The 20,899-nt window shown below is 38.8% G+C and overlaps 1 protein-coding gene and 1 non-coding gene across 2 annotated transcripts in view; one reads left to right on the forward strand and one right to left on the reverse strand.

Annotated features, from left to right (window-relative positions):
* The window catches only part of LOC125230214 (5-hydroxytryptamine receptor), a 296,357-nt gene that overhangs the window by 246,298 nt on the left and 29,160 nt on the right, over nucleotides 1-20,899 (reverse strand). The window lies entirely within an intron of this gene.
* On the forward strand, nucleotides 11,577-11,650 carry Trnas-gga. The gene has a single exon. It is a non-coding gene; the product is annotated as a tRNA-Ser (tRNA).

A 20,899-nucleotide genomic window follows, 5' to 3' on the forward strand; every position in this document is an offset into this window, starting at 1 on the left:
TGTTGAAAAGTAAATCCATTTCTATATTTTAACTTCCTTATAGACGGCAGCAAACTCTCTTCCAAGATGCTTTTGTAGTTCTCGGCATTGACGGTTCCGTCTATAAATTGCAGACGTCGCACACCCTGTGCCGACATACAGCCCCAAATCATTAAAGATGCTGGAAACTTCACTTTGCGCTTAAGGCAGTCTTTCTGAAATGCTTCTCCTTTTTCTCGAATGACTTTACTTCGTTCGTCGCCAACTGAGACCTCAAATTTGGATTCGTCGCTCCATATTATTTTTCGCCACTGCTCGGCAGTCCAGTTTCTGTACTTTTGTGCGAATTTCAACCTATTACTTTTCTGCTTTTGAGTAAGTAATGGTTTTTCTTTGGCGGTGTAAAAACCGTAGCCCATTCTTTTCATTACTCTCTTGCAGGTATCGACTGAAATGTTTTTTCTTATCGCGTCACGCCATAGTACGGTAAGTTCTCCTGCTCTTGCACGACGATTTTTCTTGATGATCCTCCTCAAAATCCTGTTTTCTGCTTTTGTAGTTATCCTTGGACGGCCAGATTTCTTTAAACAGGAGACGTTTCCGTGTTTTCGTTGATGCTGGATGATTGTTTGCACTGTAGATCTTGGCAAAGAAAGGTCTTTGGATATTTGGTACGTAGATTTGCCGCTATTGTTACTGGAAATTATAACTTTCCGCACTGACTCAGGCACTGGCTTACCTCTTGCCATTCTGGTATAAAAAATATTATAGACTAATGATATTTTTTAAAGAATTTGCCTTTTTATATAGCCGTATGTCATATCAGATGACATGGAATATTATTAATTCAATTTAAAATATGATTCTATATTACAAATCTTCATAAAATAGTTTTTATTTTAAATAGACGACCTATTTTACCTCAAATATTAACTAGGCGTTTTTTTTTGCTTTCGGGATGTTATTTTTATGATATGACTATATTAAAACAAATAACATTATGATACTTTGTACAACGTAAGATTAAACTGTTTTTAAAGACTTAGTGTGTCGTGTATTCCATTTATCATCAAAGTCAATCTGGGTTTAAATACCGGTTTCGGAAATAAATATCGCACGTTGAAGGGGGCAAAGTTGTATTTTAACGCCGAGTGTGGAATTGAAAAATGAGCAAGTGAAAGGATTCTATAGTTGAACCACGAGCGAAGCGAGTGGTTCGAGAATAGAATCCTGAACTTGCGAGTTTTTTAACACACGAGAAGTAAAATACATTTGCACCCGAGTGTAACACAAAACTTTTCCCCTCACTATAGCGAGGAAACTACAACGCAAAAAATGCGTTTATCACTGCTTCCAGTAGTTCCACAGGTGGTAAATCATCTTTATTACTAGATTGAACTACTTTTATCAATTTTAAAGCAGTTAATTTGACTTTATTCAAGGTCAAATACTTTACCCACTAGTGGATAAAATGCGTTTTTACCCGCTGGTATTAAAGGACAAAACACGTGTTTCCGAGCTAGTGAGGGGAAAAGTAATGAATTCCTTTATTTTATAACGGTATGCCTATATATACATGTTTGGGTTGTCGCTGACCAAGCAATATGCGTTAATGTCGCAGTAAACCATTGTCTTATGGTAGAAACTTTGAGGCATATTCTAGAAGCCATCGTCTTTTTCGCAAAAATATTGTTCGACGCTCTCACATCAATATCAAATGTTCAAAGATCGGATTCCACTCGGATCGCATTAACGTCCCATATCGACCCTTTGATATGCGAAAGGTACGTCTAGCACACTTAGCGGTGCGTAAAGAGCCTACCATGATTTTTCATCTTCTTGGTATTCGTTAGTCGTAAGAGAGTATGATGGACCACTAGACAATCGGCAATGCGGCAACGTTTCACGGTTAGTATTCCAAAAATGCGCACTAAGCGTTTCGCTTCAACATTTCTTTTGCGAACCTCCAAGGAGTGGAATGCCCTGCCTGAGTCTGTGTTTCCGCATGAGTACCATCCAGGTCTCTTTAAAGCAAGAGTAAATAGGTATCTCATAGGTAAGCGTGCTCCACCGTAGACCGCATCATCACTTACCATCAGGTGTGATCGTGGTCAAACGTCTACCTATTCATACTAAAAAGAAATGTATCTTCCAGACACTGTATTTTTTTTGTAAATGGGCTTACTTATGGCCACAGACTAGCGGAAGTGAAGCGATGACCTAAGATGGAGGCGATGGAGCTTGCCTAGAAGGTGCCTACCTCCGTAGCCGAATGCACAAACGCTCACAAAACGAAACGCTCGTAGATTTTTTTCAATTTCAATTTCAATTTATTTATTCACAGATAAGCTTACAGTTAACACCAAGCGCTTAAAAGTTAGGTTATTACATAATAATATTTATATACAAACAAGTCACTTTATACAATACTAAATTACATGTCAATACATTAGAAACATACAACAATTAAACATTATAAACAAACAAGCAAATAAAATATCAATAATAAGTAATGTCAAAAAAAAAAAAAAAAAAAAACTTCATACTAATCCATAAAGTAAACTAAAACTAATATATAGGTACATTCATTACATTCTATTCAAAAATTCATTAATACATTTCATAATTTGGTAAGGTGGATCAAAAAAAATATCGGCATCGGGTAGCTGCAGATGCATGTCATTTAAAAGAGCAATAGCTCTTGCAGAGGGAGCGTTTGCGGCCCAGCGCGTGCGCGTCGACGGACACGCGAACAGGCGCCGGCGCCGCCGCGACACCACCGCCCCGCCCTCCCCTTCCACTCCGAGCCGGCGAGGGGGCGGCACAGACAAACCTATCCGTGCTAGCGCAGTCGGGTTAGATACTTGGTTGCACAGTAGCTTATAAAAATGCCCCAGGAGCAACATTTTCCTCCGCAACTCTAGTGTATCCAACCCGACCATGCCGCTGACGAACAAAGAAGGATAGAGATAAGGGTAAAACCCAAACTTCCTCTTGTAAAGGAAACGAGCAAATTTCCTCTGGATTTTCTCTATCATGAGGGTATACTTGCTCTCGTGTGGGTCCCAGATACAAGCCCCAAATTCGAGTTTGCTGCGAACGTATGCACTGTACAGTAACAGCGAAACACGAGTGTCACTGAACTGGCTTGATACCCTCATGATAAATCCGAGGACCCTATTCGCCTTTTTACATATATTGGTGACATGCGTTCTAAAGTTGAGTCTCGTGTCCAAGGTCAGTCCCAGGTCAGTTATTTCGTCAACACGATCCAACACGGTCTCTTTAATGTTATATTGTTTGACAAGAGGCACCCGACTTCTAGAGAACGCTATAACTTTACACTTTGAGGTATTGAAGTGTAATTGATTGGTCTCACTCCACTCGGCCACTGCGTCAATGTCACGCTGTAACGACACCTGATCAGACGTATTCTCTATTCCCAAAAATAGCTTCAGATCGTCAGCGAACAATAAACAACCCGCAGATCGTACCACTCCCGGCAAGTCGTTGATCATTATCGTAAATAATGTAGGGCCGAGAGTGCTGCCTTGACTTACGCCGGATCGAGTAAAGAATGGTCCGGATTTGTACCCTCCACACTCAACGTACTGATTTCTATCTCGGAGGTAACTAGATAAAAATTTCAGTAAGTGTGGCGTAAAACCCAAAGCGCCACATTTCTGAAGCAGGATGTCATTATTTACCAAATCGAATGCCTTTCTGAAGTCAAAATAAGCCGCATCAACCTGGCGACCTGCATCTAGCTCATTTCTGACATAGTCCACAAAGTTGACATGGTTGGTGACAGTAGACCGAGCACGACGAAATCCGTGCTGACTGTCATTCAACCAACATTGTATCTGCTGGCTGATGCGGCCTTCTATGATTGACTCAAACAATTTGGCGAAACACGGCAGCACAGCTATGGGTCTATAATTCGACACTTCACGACCCGAACCACCCTTAGAAACGGGTGTCACCCTAGAGACCTTCCAACAGGCTGGATACTGCCCCTTTTTTAAACTTATGTTGAAAATGTGTAAAAGTGCACTGTCAAGTACTGAAATACAGTCTTTCACAAGAAAAGAAGGTATATCGTCAGGTCCAGCCGCAGCTCGCACTTTTATACGTCTTGCTGCTTTTCGTATGTCTGTAGCATCAACATTTTCCAGGGACACACGCGCAGCGCTAACTGGAGGGCCAGGAGATCCCTGTGCCGCTAGCTCGTAATTCAAGAGTGGAATGTCCCCTTGAAACACTGAGGCGAAGTACTCCGCAAACGAGTCAGCTGCTTCTTGCCCCGATACAGTTTCCCCCTGTAGAGAAACTCAGTGTCACAACGTCTGTCTTTACTTTTACTAGCAACATACTTCCAAAATTTACTAGGATCGTCAGTAATGTCTCTCTCAATACCCCGTAGATAATTTCGGTACGAATTATCAATTAAGGTCTTTACATGCGTCCGATAATATCTAAACATTTCCAGATTAAAAAGCTCTCCTTTCTCTCTGTACCTTTTTAAGTGGAAATGCTTAAACTTGATGTTTTTAATTATATCATTAGTGAACCAGGTAGGATAGGAATACCGATTACTAGATACATATTGTTTTTTGAGGGGAACATTACTGTCGATACATTTATTTAATTTTCCGTAAAATAATTCGGCAGCAGCGTTAGAACAGTTCTCATTGAGCACATCAGTCCAATCAATATCCGATATGGCTCTATAAAGGACTCCTAAATCAGCCTTACGAAAGTTCCAGTTTGGACCATGAGAACGAGAATGAGACCGTGAAGTTGGGGTATGAATACCAACACGTTGGAACTTCACCAGTACCTCAAGAGGCGGGTGGTACTTATCAGCCGGTACAAGCGCATCGACATCGCCGCAAACGCTGACTCTTTCAGTCTCTAGGTTACACCCACTCAAAACCAGGTCTAACATGCCACCATGCTGATTATACACATTATTATGTTGGTGCAGCTGACAAAATTCCATAAAACAATTGAAGCTATTTAGAACATTAACACTACACGAATTCAAGTTAAAATCACCTAAAATAATTATTTCATGATCCGGAAATTTACAGATTACATTTTCTAAGCATGTTAAAACTTTCAAATATTGGTCATCATTATAGTTTGGTGGGAGATAAACAACACAACATACAAATTTTACTGCTTTCCCCACAATCATAGCAGTCACCAATTCCATATCATCACTTAATCCATCAATTTCTGACAAAAGACGCACAGAGAAACTTTTATGCGCAGCAAGTAACACTCCTCCCCAGCCCACATCGCCGAGACGATCTTTTCTTAACACTGTGTAATCTTCGGAGAATAGTTCCCCGTCTTTCACTGAGCTAGTAAGAAATGTTTCGGTTAGTGCTAACACACCGTACGAGTTTAGAAGCATATTGGTATGGAAGACATCAGTTTTCGACCTCAGACCGCGTACATTCTGGTAATAGATGCGAATGTTCTTCATGCTTTTCTTTGCCGCTTTTGCTGCTGTGGTGACGAAAATTCTGTCGCCAAGGTTTAATGCATATATCCTTTGCCCAGTTTTCTTCAGCCATGACCTTTCCTGACAGATTTCCCGGCACACCCAGTTTAAATGAAGCATAATTCCCTCGTGCCTTGAGTTCATCCACCGTGCAGCCATCATCTCCACATATCATACTCAAATGCTGCAACACTTGTTCCTTAGTAGTACCCTGCTTGACATAACATAGGTGCATATAGTTTAATCTCACTGCTGCTTCTATTTGTGTAACACCAGGAGCGGCAGTACCTCGCAGAACTCCACTCACTCTTGGACACCCATTTTGGTCACCACTTAGCTGATCCGCACCCTTGTCGTCACCACGCCGAGTAGACTTTACTTCAACATGAGTGCTTTTTACAACTGTTTGTGCCAGTTGGCTTCTCTGTAGACATTGCTTCGTCGATGAGGAGTTGGTATTCGCGTTAGGCATTTCAAGTGTGAGATTCACTTCCCCGGAGGGTATTTCTACAACTGCCATGCACGAATCAGATCCAGATAATGTGGTGTCCTCTGATGTAATGGTTTCTTCAGCCTTATTTCCTTGCTTCTTCACCTTTCGCTTCCGGCCCCTTCTCGGACTGGATTTCGAAGCCATGACTTTTTCTTGCAGGTCCTTTATAGTAAGCTTTTGCTTCGAGATTGTCTCCTCGTATTCTTCAACCTTACGCTGCAAGAATGAAGCAACCATCACCTGGGCTTTTATCTCCTGTAACTCAAGTTTTAAATTACTGAGGTCACACACATCTTTTCGCAACTCCCGAACTTCTTTAATCAGAGCTGCAGAAACGGAAGTATCATCATCATCATTTCTGCTTTTAGTCATTGGAGGAGGTTGGCGAGGGCCCCTGAATAAGGTGACACTATCTCGTGCAGCGTAGCTGTCAATAGAGTCACGGCCACGAACCGGGGTGTGACTATTGTCCCCCTTTGGACGGGACGATTTACAACAGGGACACAACCACTCGTCCTTATCCTCTTGATTTAGTCCATTGAACACCTCCTCCGGTATTTGAACACACATCAGATCATATAATAGCGTACATTTAGAACAAGTCATAAACATACATGAATTAATTTGTTCGCCACATCCATTACAGATATTTGCCATCTTTAATTCGTTTGTATATTCTTACTTTATGGATATCAACAGCACAGTAGTGTCACCTTGCGGTGATCTCAGAAACTAAAGACACCTCGAACGCCGTCTCCTTAAACACGCGGACACGACGCAACTGAACGCAGCCGTAGAGTATTTTGAGCTGGCAATACTGACTTGTTTGCGCGATGTCACATCTGTCGGCTGTCACTGCTGTCAGAAGATGATCCAATCAGCTGTCGAGTAGTGTCGAGTGATCCCCGTTATCTTGTTTTGAAAATTTGATTTTCGAGTTGTTGTGGTTTAAAAGTCACGAAAGTAACGGTTTAAAACAGTTTCTCACCACTTAATTTAGTGTCCAGTGTTTGATAATTGTTAAGTTTTCACTGTGTTTCTAATGTAAGTACTGAGGTGCACCTCCTTCACTTCAAACTTCGCACTTAGGTTACATTTTACACATTTTCCGATAATAAAATCTACAGAGCTGATGATAGTAGTGTTTACTTGGCGAATGTTGCCAGTAAAAAGTTGAAAGGCTCACGCCTGAATTTGTAAGAGGTCCGCAGAAGCCTTGTTATATAACACATATGTTGACGATGTCAACCTGGTAGCCAATGATATGAACCAAATTTTGGCAGCCAAGACACAATTGATAGCCTTACTAAAGTTAGGTGGCTTTGAACTGCACAAGTGGTGCTCAAATGTTGATGGTTTATTGGATGATATCCCAATTAGCTTACGAACTAAGGCAGTAGTAGACTTTTCCAATGAAAAGGACCCAATTGTGAAAACTTTAGGCATTCAATGTGACTTGGCCTCTGACACTATTATAATGGTTGCCCCTAGACATGATGTTTGTGACAATTACACAAAAAGAGGTTTATTATCATTTGTCAGCAGACTTTTTGACCCTTTAGGCTTGGTCGGGCCGGCCATAGTTAATGCAAAGCTGCTCTTACAGCAGACATGGTTGGAAAAATTAGATTGGAACTCTCCGTTGCCCGACCACCTCAATGATGGGATGAAAAGGTTTGCGGCAAGTCTGAATGAAATGAAAAGTATCATAATTAAAAGAAATTTAGACACCTCAAAAGCTAAAGCTATCGATATAATTGGTTATGCTGATGCTAGCGCAAAGGCTCATGGATGTTGTTTATATCTCAGAATTGTGAATATGGATGATAGTATTAATGTTGGCCTATTGTGCTCTAAATCCAGAGTGAATTCCATTAAGCAATTAAGTATTCCTAGGGCGGAGCTTAACGCTGCTTTGTTGCTAGCCAAATTAGCCAAAAAAGTCTATGACCTCATTAAAGATAGATTTCAAGTAAGGGTTTATTTGTTCTTAGATTCTCAAGTTGTGCTTTGTTGGCTCACGACTAGCCCATTAAAACTCAATGTATATGTTGCCAACAGAGTGAAATATATACAGGAATTGACACAGGAGTTCTCTTGGTATTATATACCTACACAACAGAACCCAGCTGATCTTTTGTCAAGGGGAGTTGAACCCCATTTATTGCAAGGCAATGACCTATGGTTTTATGGACCTGCATCTTTAAAAACAGCTGAGTTTTTGCCTAAAAGTGGATATGAAATGCCAAAGGACATTCCTGAATTAAAGGTGTCACATGTAGTTCAAAAAACGAGGAGGAAAGAGGATTGCTGGCAACCCCGGGCTAGCAAACACAAAGAGTTCGGAGCTCGACGAATTTTTAATTAATTTTAATGTGTAAAATCGTATAAAAATCAGTGTTTTGGAATCTGATAGTTTTGACAACCTAAGGACTTCAATATATATAGATAATACACCTTCTGGATACGGATTAAAAACAGAATTAGATCCTGGTAAGATTCAACAGCTGACCGTTTTACTTTGAAGTTTGTAAACAAAGCTTACGTATGTGTCAAAACGACCTCTGATTGGACGACACACTTGACAGACGTGCACGACTACCAACCTAAAAAGCAAAACTAATGTTGCCAGAAAAAAAAAAGAGTTCGTTCAGAAATTTTAATCGATTTTTAGAATCGATTATTTACTCGATTCTGTAACTTGATAAGCTGCCGATTGAAACAAAAAAAAATAACAATGATACAAAAATGTGTAAAGTGCGACAAAAATATTACAAGTACTTGACAGATAGGACACAAAGAACTGAAATTACGTCATACTGTCCGAAGACCAAATCCCTATCTAAAACATTGTCCAGCCAGTCAAATGTTAACATGGGAGTACCGCAGGGGAGCATACTTGGGCCGTTATTATTCCTAGTTTACATTAATGACCTCCCCAATGTCACACATAACAAGGTCCTTCTCTTTGCTGACGACTGCTCCGTCATTATTCCTGGTAACGACCCCGTAACTTACCAATTAGAGGCAAATGTAGTGTTTAATAATATTAACACCTGGTTGTTGAGAAACAAACTGAAAGCCAACATAAGTAAAACCAAATACATGGAATTCTACGCTCCCCAGAGTAACGCTAAAAACCTAATAATCAAACATAATCAGGAAGCCATTGAAAGCGTCGAAACTATAAAATTTCTCGGGGTAATGCTGGATTGCCATTGTGACTGGCGAGCGCATATTGAATATCTGGTCGATAAGCTGAACAGATTTGTGTTTGCTCTGCGTAGAATATCACAGGTGGTGTCCCAAGAATCTGCCCTCCTGGCGTTCCATGGTCACATTATGTCCAACCTTCGTTACGGGCTGATTTTGTGGGGTAACTCAACATATGCCCAAGAAGCGTTCCTCCTACAAAAAAAATGCGTTAGAGCAATCTGCGGTGCCAAAACAATGGATTCATGTAGACCGTTGTTCAAAAAATTAAAAATTCTTCCGTTACCAACATTATACATTTATGAAACATGTCTTTTTGTGAAAACTCATATCAGTCAATATAAAATCATGAAATCTAACCCTAGGTCAACATCTAAATTCCATGGACTCAATATCAGTTATCCAGTCCACAACTCAGTTCATTTTGAAAAATCGATTCTTTTCATGTCTGTCAAAATCTTTAACCACTTGCCAAATGATTTAAAATCCATAGATTGTCAAGGTTTCAAAACCAAATTATTTAAGTGGTGTTTACAAAAAATGTTCTACTCAGTTGGTGAACACTTTGTATCCACTAATATGTAATATTTTTTTTATTATTATTATTGTGTCCTATTGTAATTACTTTTTTTGACATTATGAAAATTCTATATGAGCCACTTTTCTGTATGCATGACATTTACCTATCATTATTATGTTCTTTACAATTTTTATTTTCTTATTATGTATTTCAAATCTGACATTGCGATATCTACTTTCATTTTTAATTGGTTTAATGACATGCATATCGAGAGTCAAGAGTATTGTACGCCAAATTCTGGCAGATTGTGATGTTACAAAATACTAACCCTATCATCATTTATAACCACTCACATTCGAACAATAAATTGAATTGAATTGAATTAAAAAGACAGTTATTTCTAAGGGCATTTTCAGAATTTGGGACCCCCCAATTAGCGTAAGTTGTTAACAACTTTAATCCAAAAATCTTTAATCTAAAGTGGAGTTTTTGTGTTATTAGTGACTTTTAATTAAAAACAACATAACAGGTTTTAATTTACCGTACCTACAAAAAAAAAAAACCGGCCAAGAGCGTGTCGGGCCACGCTCAGTGTAGGGTTCCGTAGTTTTCCGTATTTTTCTCAAAAACTACTGAACCTATCAAGTTCAAAATAATTTTCCTAGAAAGTTTTTATAAAGTTCTACTTTTGTGATTTTTTTCATATTTTTTAAACATATTATGGTTCAAAAGTTAGAGGGGAGGGGACGCACTTTTTTTTCCTTTAGGAGCGATTATTTCCGAAAATATTAATATTATCAAAAAACGATGTTAGTAAACCCTTATTCATTTTTAAATACCTATCCAACAATATATCACACGTTGGGGTTGGAATGAAAAAAAATATCAGCCCCCACTTTACATGTAGGGGGGGTACCCTAATAAAACATTTTTTTCCATTTTTTATTTTTGCACTTTGTTGGCGTTATTTATATACATATTGGTACCAAATTTCAGCTTTCTAGTGCTAACGGTTACTGAGATTATCCGCGGACGGAAGGACGGACGGACGGACAGACAGACATGGCGAAACAATAAGGGTTCCTAGTTGACTACGGAACCCTAAAAATGATATCAACGTAAATTAAAAATTTGAATAATTTGAAAAGGTAACTCGCCCGACTACGGAACCCTAAAAAATAAGCCGCGGTTCATGTTTTCTAGGTATAAAATTATTTGTGTATACACATCGTTGTCTGAGTACAGTCAACCAATTGGAACTAGGCCGCAGTAGAACTATGTCACAGCAACACAAGCCTTTTTAAACCGTGGCCCGTAGCCCTTTTAAGCCGTGGGACAGTCAATCTATGTAAGAATGTCCTATAATATTTATTTACTTCACAAACATATAAGAAAAACAATAGAAACACGGGGAAAACGAATCCAACGCGCCAATTGCCCCAGGGCTCATGACACAACGATTCGAGTTTTTATTCAAATACTTCCCGCATTAGGAGAAACGCGTTTTCCCAGCTTAAGGACACTCTTACACGAATGTTTAACTTACTAACAAGGTTTCAGACTGGAGTTTTTGGGAAATGTTTTACCTACATTTTGTTTGTTATTTAAAGTGGAAGTTAATTTTGTTTTGTTGATTGTGCATAGGGGTATTTTCAGAATTTGGGTCCCCCCAATTAGCGTAAGTTGTCAATTTTATTTATATTTATATTTATTTGGATATCCAACAGCTATGACATTAGTATATACAGGGTGTAACAAAAATGGTGGTGATCCGTTTAAGGGGCGGTAGATGGCGCTAGGCGTCACCCTAAGACGTGTAAAAAAGGAAAGGCATGGAAAGATTTGCGAAGTCCGGCGTGGCTTCCGTAGCTCAATTGGTAAGAGCATTGCACGGATTGCAAAAATGGTGCGGGTTCAAGTCCCGCCGGAAGCGTAAATTTTTCCATTTTTTCCTTTAATATAAAAAATGTTTAGAATCGTTAGCAGACGTTTCTGCTTAATAAAAATTATACAATTTTTCAATTTGTCTATCGGAACCGGGAAGCGGTAACTTCGTTTAGCGCAGCAGCTAGAAATTTATCTTTTTCTAACCGGAGGATGGTACCAATGCTAAAATCACAAAAACTAAACCTGAAAGGTTTTTTTATAAAAAAAAAAAAATTACATTTTCCTTCAAAAAACGATTTTTTTCAACAACAACAAACATTATAAAAAACAGTTTTGATATGTACAGTTTGAGCTCTTTCTCACAATACCCCACTTGACCTAGTAACTTGATATTTATAGTTTGCCCCCCTTTCATTTTGGCCATTTTCTATTAATATTAATACATTTTCAAAAATAGTACTTCCAGATTGTAGATCTAGGTACACGATGTTCATTAATATTCCACTTCAAGTCGATAGCATAAAGTAGTCCTCGAGATATTTAGAAATGTGACAGACAGACGGATAGAGCGTCGCATAAGGATTCCTTTTGTACCTTTTTGGTACGGAACCCTAAAAAATTGTCTGTTCCATAGAGACGTCAAGCAGCATCACTTGAATCTGTATGAAATAGCCATAGAAGTAGCATAAGCGTAAACAAAATAAAGTCTGTGGAAAGAACCATTTTTTTTCGGAATTAATCTCAAAAATCACTACGCAAAGTACTGGCACTCTTTATTACACCCTGTACAAGACAAAAAAGTTAAATATCAACGAAAATTCTTTCATTACGCAGATATACCGAATAAAAAACGTCGCACGATTTTAATCCAATCTCAAAATAATCGCAAGAATTCCGCATTTTTCCCGCATAATGTGATCCACGCGTATAATTGTACGGGAATATACCCTTTTACGGAGAAATATACCGTTCATCCGGGTTAAGCCAAAAGGGTGTACTCAAGATAATCCTTCTGGCAGTTGCCAAACAAATATGGCTCGATTTATATTTGTTAAAAGCGAAATAATGAGATAGAGTTTAGTATGTGGTATCTGGGTAGAACTAAGTAGTCCGGTAGACTACGCATCATTCGACCTTGACGACCGGTCTGGCTCAGTCGGTAGTGACCCTGCCTGCTAAGCTGCGGTCCTGGGTTCGAATCCCGGTTGTGTGATGAGCACAGATATTTGTTCCTGAGTCATGGATGTTTTCTATGTATATAAGTATGTATTTATCTATTTAAGTATGTATATCGTCGCTTAGCACCCATAATACACGCTTTGCTTAGTTTGGGGCTAAGTTGATCTGTGTAAGGTGTCCCCAATATTTAATTATTTATTCATTCACAAGACGTTGTCTCAGTGTGAGGCCTGAGCACGTGCATTTGCGCGTGCAGTGGGGCGGGGCGTGCGGCGTGCATGTCAAAAACAATTGAAGCTCATATAAGTGTCCTGAGTCGACGCTGCATAGGGTGGACGCACGCTCGCACCGCTGTACGCCGAATTCTCCGCTCCAAGTATCCACTTAGTCGCAGTCTTACAAAAGATCATCATCATATTCCTTGCGTAATACGGTGTGGCAGCCTGATGGGACTCTCTTGACATCTAATTCCAAGTACTGGCATAGCCACGAGTAAGCTTTGACGATTAAAATAAGTGCAATTCCCGAAAAATTTGTACCTTCATTTGGATCATGTCTCCGATTTTGATAAAAATTGGTAGGCTGATAGAGTCCATGATGATGAGCAAGATCCACTAGGTTTCCCAAAATGTCCCATGTAGTCTATATGAAACCTTCCTTTTTTGTTACCTACCAGATTTCTATACATTTTCGGTAACAAAAAAGGAAAATTTCATACAATCAACCTAGGACATTTTGGGAAACCTAGTGGATCTTGCTCAGCATCATGGACTCTATCAGTCTACCAAATTTTATCTAAATCGGAGACGTGATCCAAATGTACAAACTTTTCGGGAATTGCACATAAATTAAAAAAAAAATATTATAGGACATTCTTACACAGATTGACTGAGGCCCACGGTAAGCTCAAGAAGGCTTGTGTTGTGGGTACTCAGACAACGATATATATAATATATAAATACTTATATACATAGAAAACATCCATGACTCAGGAACAAATATCTGTGCTCATCACACAAATAAATGCCCTTACCGGGATTCGAACCCGGGACCGCGGCGTAGCAGGCAGGGTCACTACCGACTGCGCCAGACCGGTCGTCAAATAAAGAATGGCTAGATGGCGTTAAAATAAAATATTGATTCTTCCTCACCTTTTAACTATATGTAACATTTTTTGTCACTTTTCATCAACGTATGACGTAACTAATGAATAACCACTTATATTCGTCCTTCGACCGTAATTTTTGTTGGTACGTTAATTTGCACCCTCAGAGGTCGTAAAGGGCCCGCTGTGCACTCTATTAAATTAACACGGTGAAGCCCTTCGTTTGGATTCAGACACATCATTACTTTCATTACTCATGTAGAAATGGCCCTGCAACACTACAGCTTGTCAAAAAAGATTAGAAATTAAAAAGTGACAGCATCGGATTCTCGTTTTCTCACAAATCATGATCATTCGCTTGCCCTTATCCCAAAATATTTACTTTGGGTCGGCGTGCATTCGCTTCATACATTATGCGCAATGTATTAGATGTCCCCTCACTACTACACCAAATACAGCTCAGAGTTCCTCGTAGACGGCAGCGCCACTGTTAGAAGAAAAGTTTATTCTCGATTCCCAACAGTAGAACGTGTTATGGACAAAATATGTTCATAAGACGTGCCTGCAAACTATTTAACGAAAATGACAAGCTCTGTAACATAGATATATATATTTACTTGTTCCATTAATACTTTAAAACGTGCTATTCTTTAGGGAATAATGCATCTTTTCCTTTTCTTACGCTCTCAAAGTTTTAGTTAGTTTTGGATAACATTTAAAAAAAAACAGACTTATTTTATATGACAAATGGAACTCTAGGTCTAAACTTCAGCAATATCGTATAAGTACTGTTTGTAAACAACTGTGCATGCATGCATGCATGCAATCACGCCTGTATCCCATGAAGGGGTAGGCAGAGCACATGAAACTACTAAAGTTTCAGTGCCACTCTTGGCAAATAAGGGGTTGACAGAAAACGAAACTGTGACGTTGCAGTGACAGGTTGCCAGCCTCTCGCCTACGCCACAATTTAACCCATATCCCCGCTTCGTCCTTCCACATTCATCCTTAGTATAGGCAAGAGTATAGGTAATAGTAATTGAATTGAATTTTTAAAATTAAATGGCATGTCCATTGGTATTTTGCCAATGTCAAGGTAATATAAGCAAATTGTCATTGATTTTGGTACGGTAAGTACGACAGTGTTCGGTAGTTGGCACTTGTAAATTGATAGCTAGATTTTACAAGGGCACGTGGACTATCGGCCGTTGACGACAAAAAAGTGGCTAAACGCGTTTCGAGATTAATTCTTCATCAGCTTCTCACTATAACATTAGTTTACTGCATAATAAGCTATCGATATTACACTTTAAACAACAATATCTGGGCAACCGAGCTTCGCTCGGTTCTGTTTCGTATCCTTGACATGTGTCGCCATCTAGTTCAAAAATGAATAGTACCTACATCGAGCGAAAGAATTCTCAGCCTTAACAACACAACTACTCCACACGAGATGGCGCGCATTTCGCCACAAAAACTCAAATAGTGTATTTTCTATTCGTTTTAGCCTTGACCTGTGTCGCCATCTAGTGTTTGCAATAAATAGTACTTACATCGACCGAAAGAATTCTGTCTTAACAGTACAACTACTGCACACGAGATGGCGCGCGAAGAAAAACGCATGAAAACTCGAAAATTCGCGTTTTCCGGGACCTAAGGATAAGTTAGACCGATTTTTCACCCCCAAAAACCCCCACATAACAAATTTCTGCGAAATCGTTAGAGCGGTTTCCGAGATCGTCAGTGTAAATAAATAAATATATAAATAAATAAATAAATAAATAAATAAATATACAAGAATTGCTCGTTTAAAAGTATAAGATTAATGAGTAAAAGAAGGAGAAATTATTCACGACACAATACCGCTAAGATGGCGTTCGAACCGGAAGTCCTAATATAATACTAATTTGTCTCGTAACATGATTTTTAGGGTTCCGTAGTCAACTAGGAACCCTTATAGTTTCGCCATGTCTGTCTGTCCGTCCGTCCGTCCGTCCGTCCGTCCGTCCGTCCGTCCGTCCGCGGATAATCTCAGTAACCGTTAGCACTAGAAAGCTGAAATTTGGTACCAATATGTATATCAGTCACGCCGACAAAGTGCAAAAATAAAAAATGGAAAAAAATGTTTTATTAGGGTACCCCCCCTACATGTAAAGTGGGGGCTGAATTTTTTTTTCATTCCAACCCTAACGTGTGATATATTGTTGGATAGGTATTTAAAAATGAATAAGGGTTTGCTAAGATCGTTTTTTGATAATATTTATATTTTCGGAAATAATCGCTCCTAAAGGAAAAAAAAGTGCGTCCCCCCCCCTCTAACTTTTGAACCATATGTTTAAAAAATATGAAAAAAATGACAAAAGTAGAACTTTATAAAGACTTTCTAGGAAAATTGTTTTGAACTTGATCGGTTCAGTAGTTTTTGAGAAAAATACGGAAAACTACGGAACCCTACACTGAGCGTGGCCCGACACGCTCTTGGCCGGTTTTTATCCCGTTTGTCTCGTTTTCTCACATATATTGATTTGAAAGGGACGACTACCAATGTTGCCACTTTCTAATTTCTACTCTTTTATGCAAGACTGCACTGCTGGCATTATTATTGCTAACTGTATGACTGACAGAAATGTCAAGATTGACGGTTTTTATTTTCTGTGATGTAGGGGGTGTCAAAAATATTTTCGTTGTTATTTTTCGGTGTTCTGACACTGTGTCACAGACAAAAATAGTTGAGTCTTTTTAATAAAATAATATTTGTAACGTTATCGTTAAATTTATAAGTGCCAGTATGATAGCGTTAGTATAAGGTCTGAGTGGACGCTAGGAGCGGAGCGTTCGGCGGAGCGTGCAGCGGGGCGGGCGAGCGTGCGTGCACCCTATGCAGCGTCGACTCAGGGCACTTGTATGAGCTTCAATTGTTTGACATGCACGCCGCACGCCCCGCCCCGCTTCACGCACAATATGAGCGTACACTCAAGCCTTACACTGAGAAACATGCCTCATCTACTTTTACGTGATCTGCGTACCGCTAATGTAGAAATGGATACTTTTTGCATTAACGAGGTACCTAATCCTGGGAAATATCAGTATCTCTCGTATAATGTTTTCTGGGAACAAAGGTATATTGTTTTTATCACACAGAGGTAATATCGCAGGCCTTTATCGGCTTAATGTGGTAAAGTGTTTTTGAATTGAGCAAAAATAGTACATTACGATACAAGTGCGTAAGAAAGGAAGTTCGAAACGAGTGGAGATAAATTAAAACACGACCGAAGGGAGTGTTTTAAATCGACACGAGTTACGAATTTCCTTTTCGCACGTGTATCGTACGACGTTTTTCAGTACAGATGAGCCTCCAAAGTTTCGACCTGCCATATAATGAACCACTTCTCGCACTAGTGCGTAAAAAAAACATTATCTGTACTGAAAAAATATTTTTCACTTCTCATGCTCAAAAAGTGCACCTTTATGTCGTAAAATCGCATTTTATGCTTTAGAGCATAAATTAAAATTGTCTTCTAAGACTAAGGTAATCGGTCTCAACAGCCAAACAGTTATAAAACATATTTCAAAATTTTACTGAGCAATAAAATTGTGTAGATGACAAAACTTGTTATATTATTTTATTTTTGCTACAATTTATTAGAATTCTGTATTTGTCATAAAATTTAGTAAATCACATAAAATAGGAGTCAGTTATCGTTCAAAAATGTTTGACTTGGCAGAAAATCCAGCGTCTGAAACTGATCACATCTTGAAAATTATAAAGTTAGTTGGCAGGAATTAGTTATGTATTATACAAATATAAATACAAATTCATATTACTCAGGAACAAAATACCTGTGTTCATCACACAAATAAATGCCCGTACCGGCATTCGAACCCGGGACCGCGGCTTAGCGGGCTGGGTCACTACCCGCTAGGCCAGACAAGTCCTCAAAAAACAAAATGCATATTTACTTATATTTATAAACTTCGAAGAAACGGTAAAATAATGTGTTATGACTCGTGTGCATTTAAAAATGTACAAAACGCGAAAATTAAAACTGCTTTAATATTTAAGATTACATCTACCGTAGGGGAGACCGGGGCTAGTTGCCTATAGGAGTAGGTTTATTTATTTATTTATTTATTTATCAATGAGATAACACAGAAACATACATACATACATACATACATACAATCACGCCTGTATCCCACAAAGGGGTAGGCAGAACACATGAAACTACTGAAGCTTCAGTGCCACTCTTGGCAAATAAGGGGTTGAAAGAAAACGAAACAGTGACACAGAAACATACATGAAAAATAAGTACAGTTGATTGTTGGATACATGTTTGAATACAGATGTTTCCTTAAAAGTATCGATATGAGGTACGAGAGGCTCACCGGTGACTGAGCGGAGGGAGGACACGGACTTTCATACCTCACTGGTTGGCTCAAGTTAGATTTTTGGCTCAATTGTTTAATAGTTAGTCAACCTACCCCTATAGTCAACTAGCCCTGGTCTTCCCTACATACATTGTGTCCACTAAGTAAAGGCAAGTCAAACAAGCAATATCCGAAGTAACAGTAACTTCAGCGATTAACACGTTGTGCAACTTTGAGCTGGCAACCGTGCGATAGTGTTGAACTTGGAGTCCGAAGACGGGTTATAACAGTATTATGTATGTATTTGTGTAATAATCAATTACTTAACTAATACTTAAGACACTACAGGAGCGAACATTCTAAAATAGAAAGGAGCCCCCTGTCAATTTAGGAATTTCAGTTAAATAGGTGTTATTAACTAGATTTATCGAAAAAAAAAGATGTTCATTCAGAACAACTCAGCGAAAAAATCTTTAAAATCGAGGTTCCGCTCTCGACTGTTTCCTCCTTCGAAACTTAATCAATCGTAACGAAATTTAAGAATCTAAATAACAATGAAGTAATTTGTGTCAAACCGTTTGTTTTTTTGGATAACTGTTACCAATTTTGAATACCACACCTTATTTTACGCCATAATCAATAATGCCATTATTGATAATTCCAATATTGAACCGCGAGCGTAGCGAGTACGAGAGCGGATACTTGGCCGGAAATCCTCATTTTGCCGGCCTCTAATGTAATGTACTATTTAACAGTGCACTGTCCCCAAGGCAAGGAAAGCCAAACATCGCAAACGATTATCTCGGCCAACTTCGCGACTACCGTGGCATTCCGACGCGGCTTCCGTGTTTGAACAACTTTCTCGGCCGTAGGGCTTCCTGGGAAAATAGTGGGTAGTTAATACTCATGTGAGCTTTGTGTTTTTAATTTTTATCCACGGAGCACTATTTGCAAATATTGCCTGTAAGATATAAATTCAAAATATATTTTTTTTAAATAATATTGTTTTTTACTTCAGTATGGGGAGACACGCTAGCATGAGACCTGAATGGCGCCGTGACTTATCCGGCGGGGTGACGGATCACGACAAAGCCTGGCTCGATAACCTTAAGCAGAAAAGGCTTCGTTCCAGAGCTCCTCCTCCTCTTGACTCGCGTTTCACCTGTGGCAGATGTGGCAAAAGGTGTCCGGCTGCCATCGGACTACTAAGCCACCAAAGACGATGTACCGGCACCACATAATAAAATCACTGCAACAATCATCTGCTAAGATGTCGTGGCCAATGATGTTACAGCGTATCGCGAACAAAATTAACAAATACAAAAGTTGAATTTGTTTGGATATTTTATTTAATACAAGGAAAAAAAAATCTGACAGGAGACTTGAACTCACGGTCTCTGGATCGATACTCCAGCGCTCTGCCAACTAAGCCACCAACACTTTAATAAAACCAGCGAAAATTTTCACCATGTATGTTAATGGCACTATAGCGACATCTACCGTAAGAGTATTATATATTAATCTACAATCATTAAAGTCATGTCAAAGCCAGCTTAAAACTTTAGAGATTCATTAAATTTGGATATGGCTATTTATCCAAATCACTTTCCATTCTACAACCTTGCCTTTGCAAAAGGATCTAAAGTTTAAGGACACATTAGTCAGTTACGCCCATTTATAGTTGAATAGCTATTTGATTGTTCCACCATCATTTATCACGCGGAACCATTGACAATCTCCCATAGACTCGTTATGATTGAAAATGATAGTTGAAAGTCAATATTGTAATAATGAGTTATATTTCAGTAAATAGGTACCTTACTTCCGACGACGACGACAACCGGTCTGGCCTAGCGCGTAGTGACCCTGCCTGCTATGCCGCGGTCCCGGGTTCGAATCCCGGTAAGGGCATTTAATTGTGTGATGAGCACAGATATTTGTTCCTGAGTCATGGATGTTTTCTATGTATATAAGTATTTGTATATTATATACAACGTGTTTCCGGTATCACTCAAAACCTCAGACACCCCAACTGATTTTTATTTTTTTAAACTCATCTAGAGTATTCATCTTCTAATCTGATGGTTACTTTTTTTTAAATTGAATTTTTAATTTTCTGTACAGCTCTACTCGACTTTTAGCTCTATACTCAATAAAATAATTGCTAAGTACTATCGTAAACCATAAAACTATTTATTTGTGTACGTTACTGCAACGGCATAAGGTTTACCAATAGACAGCTAAGATGTCACTGTAAAACACTATAAAGCTTTGTCACAGTTAACTTCAAATTGGACAGGTAATCGCAGTAAGCAAATTTAAATCCAATATTCAAAATAACAAGGTTGTAATTAGGTACGAGTTCAATTTGTTATGACTTATGATAATCATTAAGATTAAACTGACAAACAACGTCAAACTCGTAGCGGAAAAAATAATAGTCCAAGTAACCAGCCAGTATTAATACCCCCAAATACTGAAAAAGATAAACAACCTCTAGCAATGCGATATACACAATGTTGTATTACGAATACAATAGAATAGGCACATAAAAAATAACTAATAATACTAATTTAAACAAAAATATTACCCCCATCAAGATATACCTCAATCGATTCTACTCTCGATTCTGAACAAACGGTT

This window comes from Leguminivora glycinivorella, chromosome 10 (genome assembly GCF_023078275.1).
Source record: "Leguminivora glycinivorella isolate SPB_JAAS2020 chromosome 10, LegGlyc_1.1, whole genome shotgun sequence".
Lineage (NCBI taxonomy): Eukaryota > Metazoa > Arthropoda > Insecta > Lepidoptera > Tortricidae > Leguminivora > Leguminivora glycinivorella.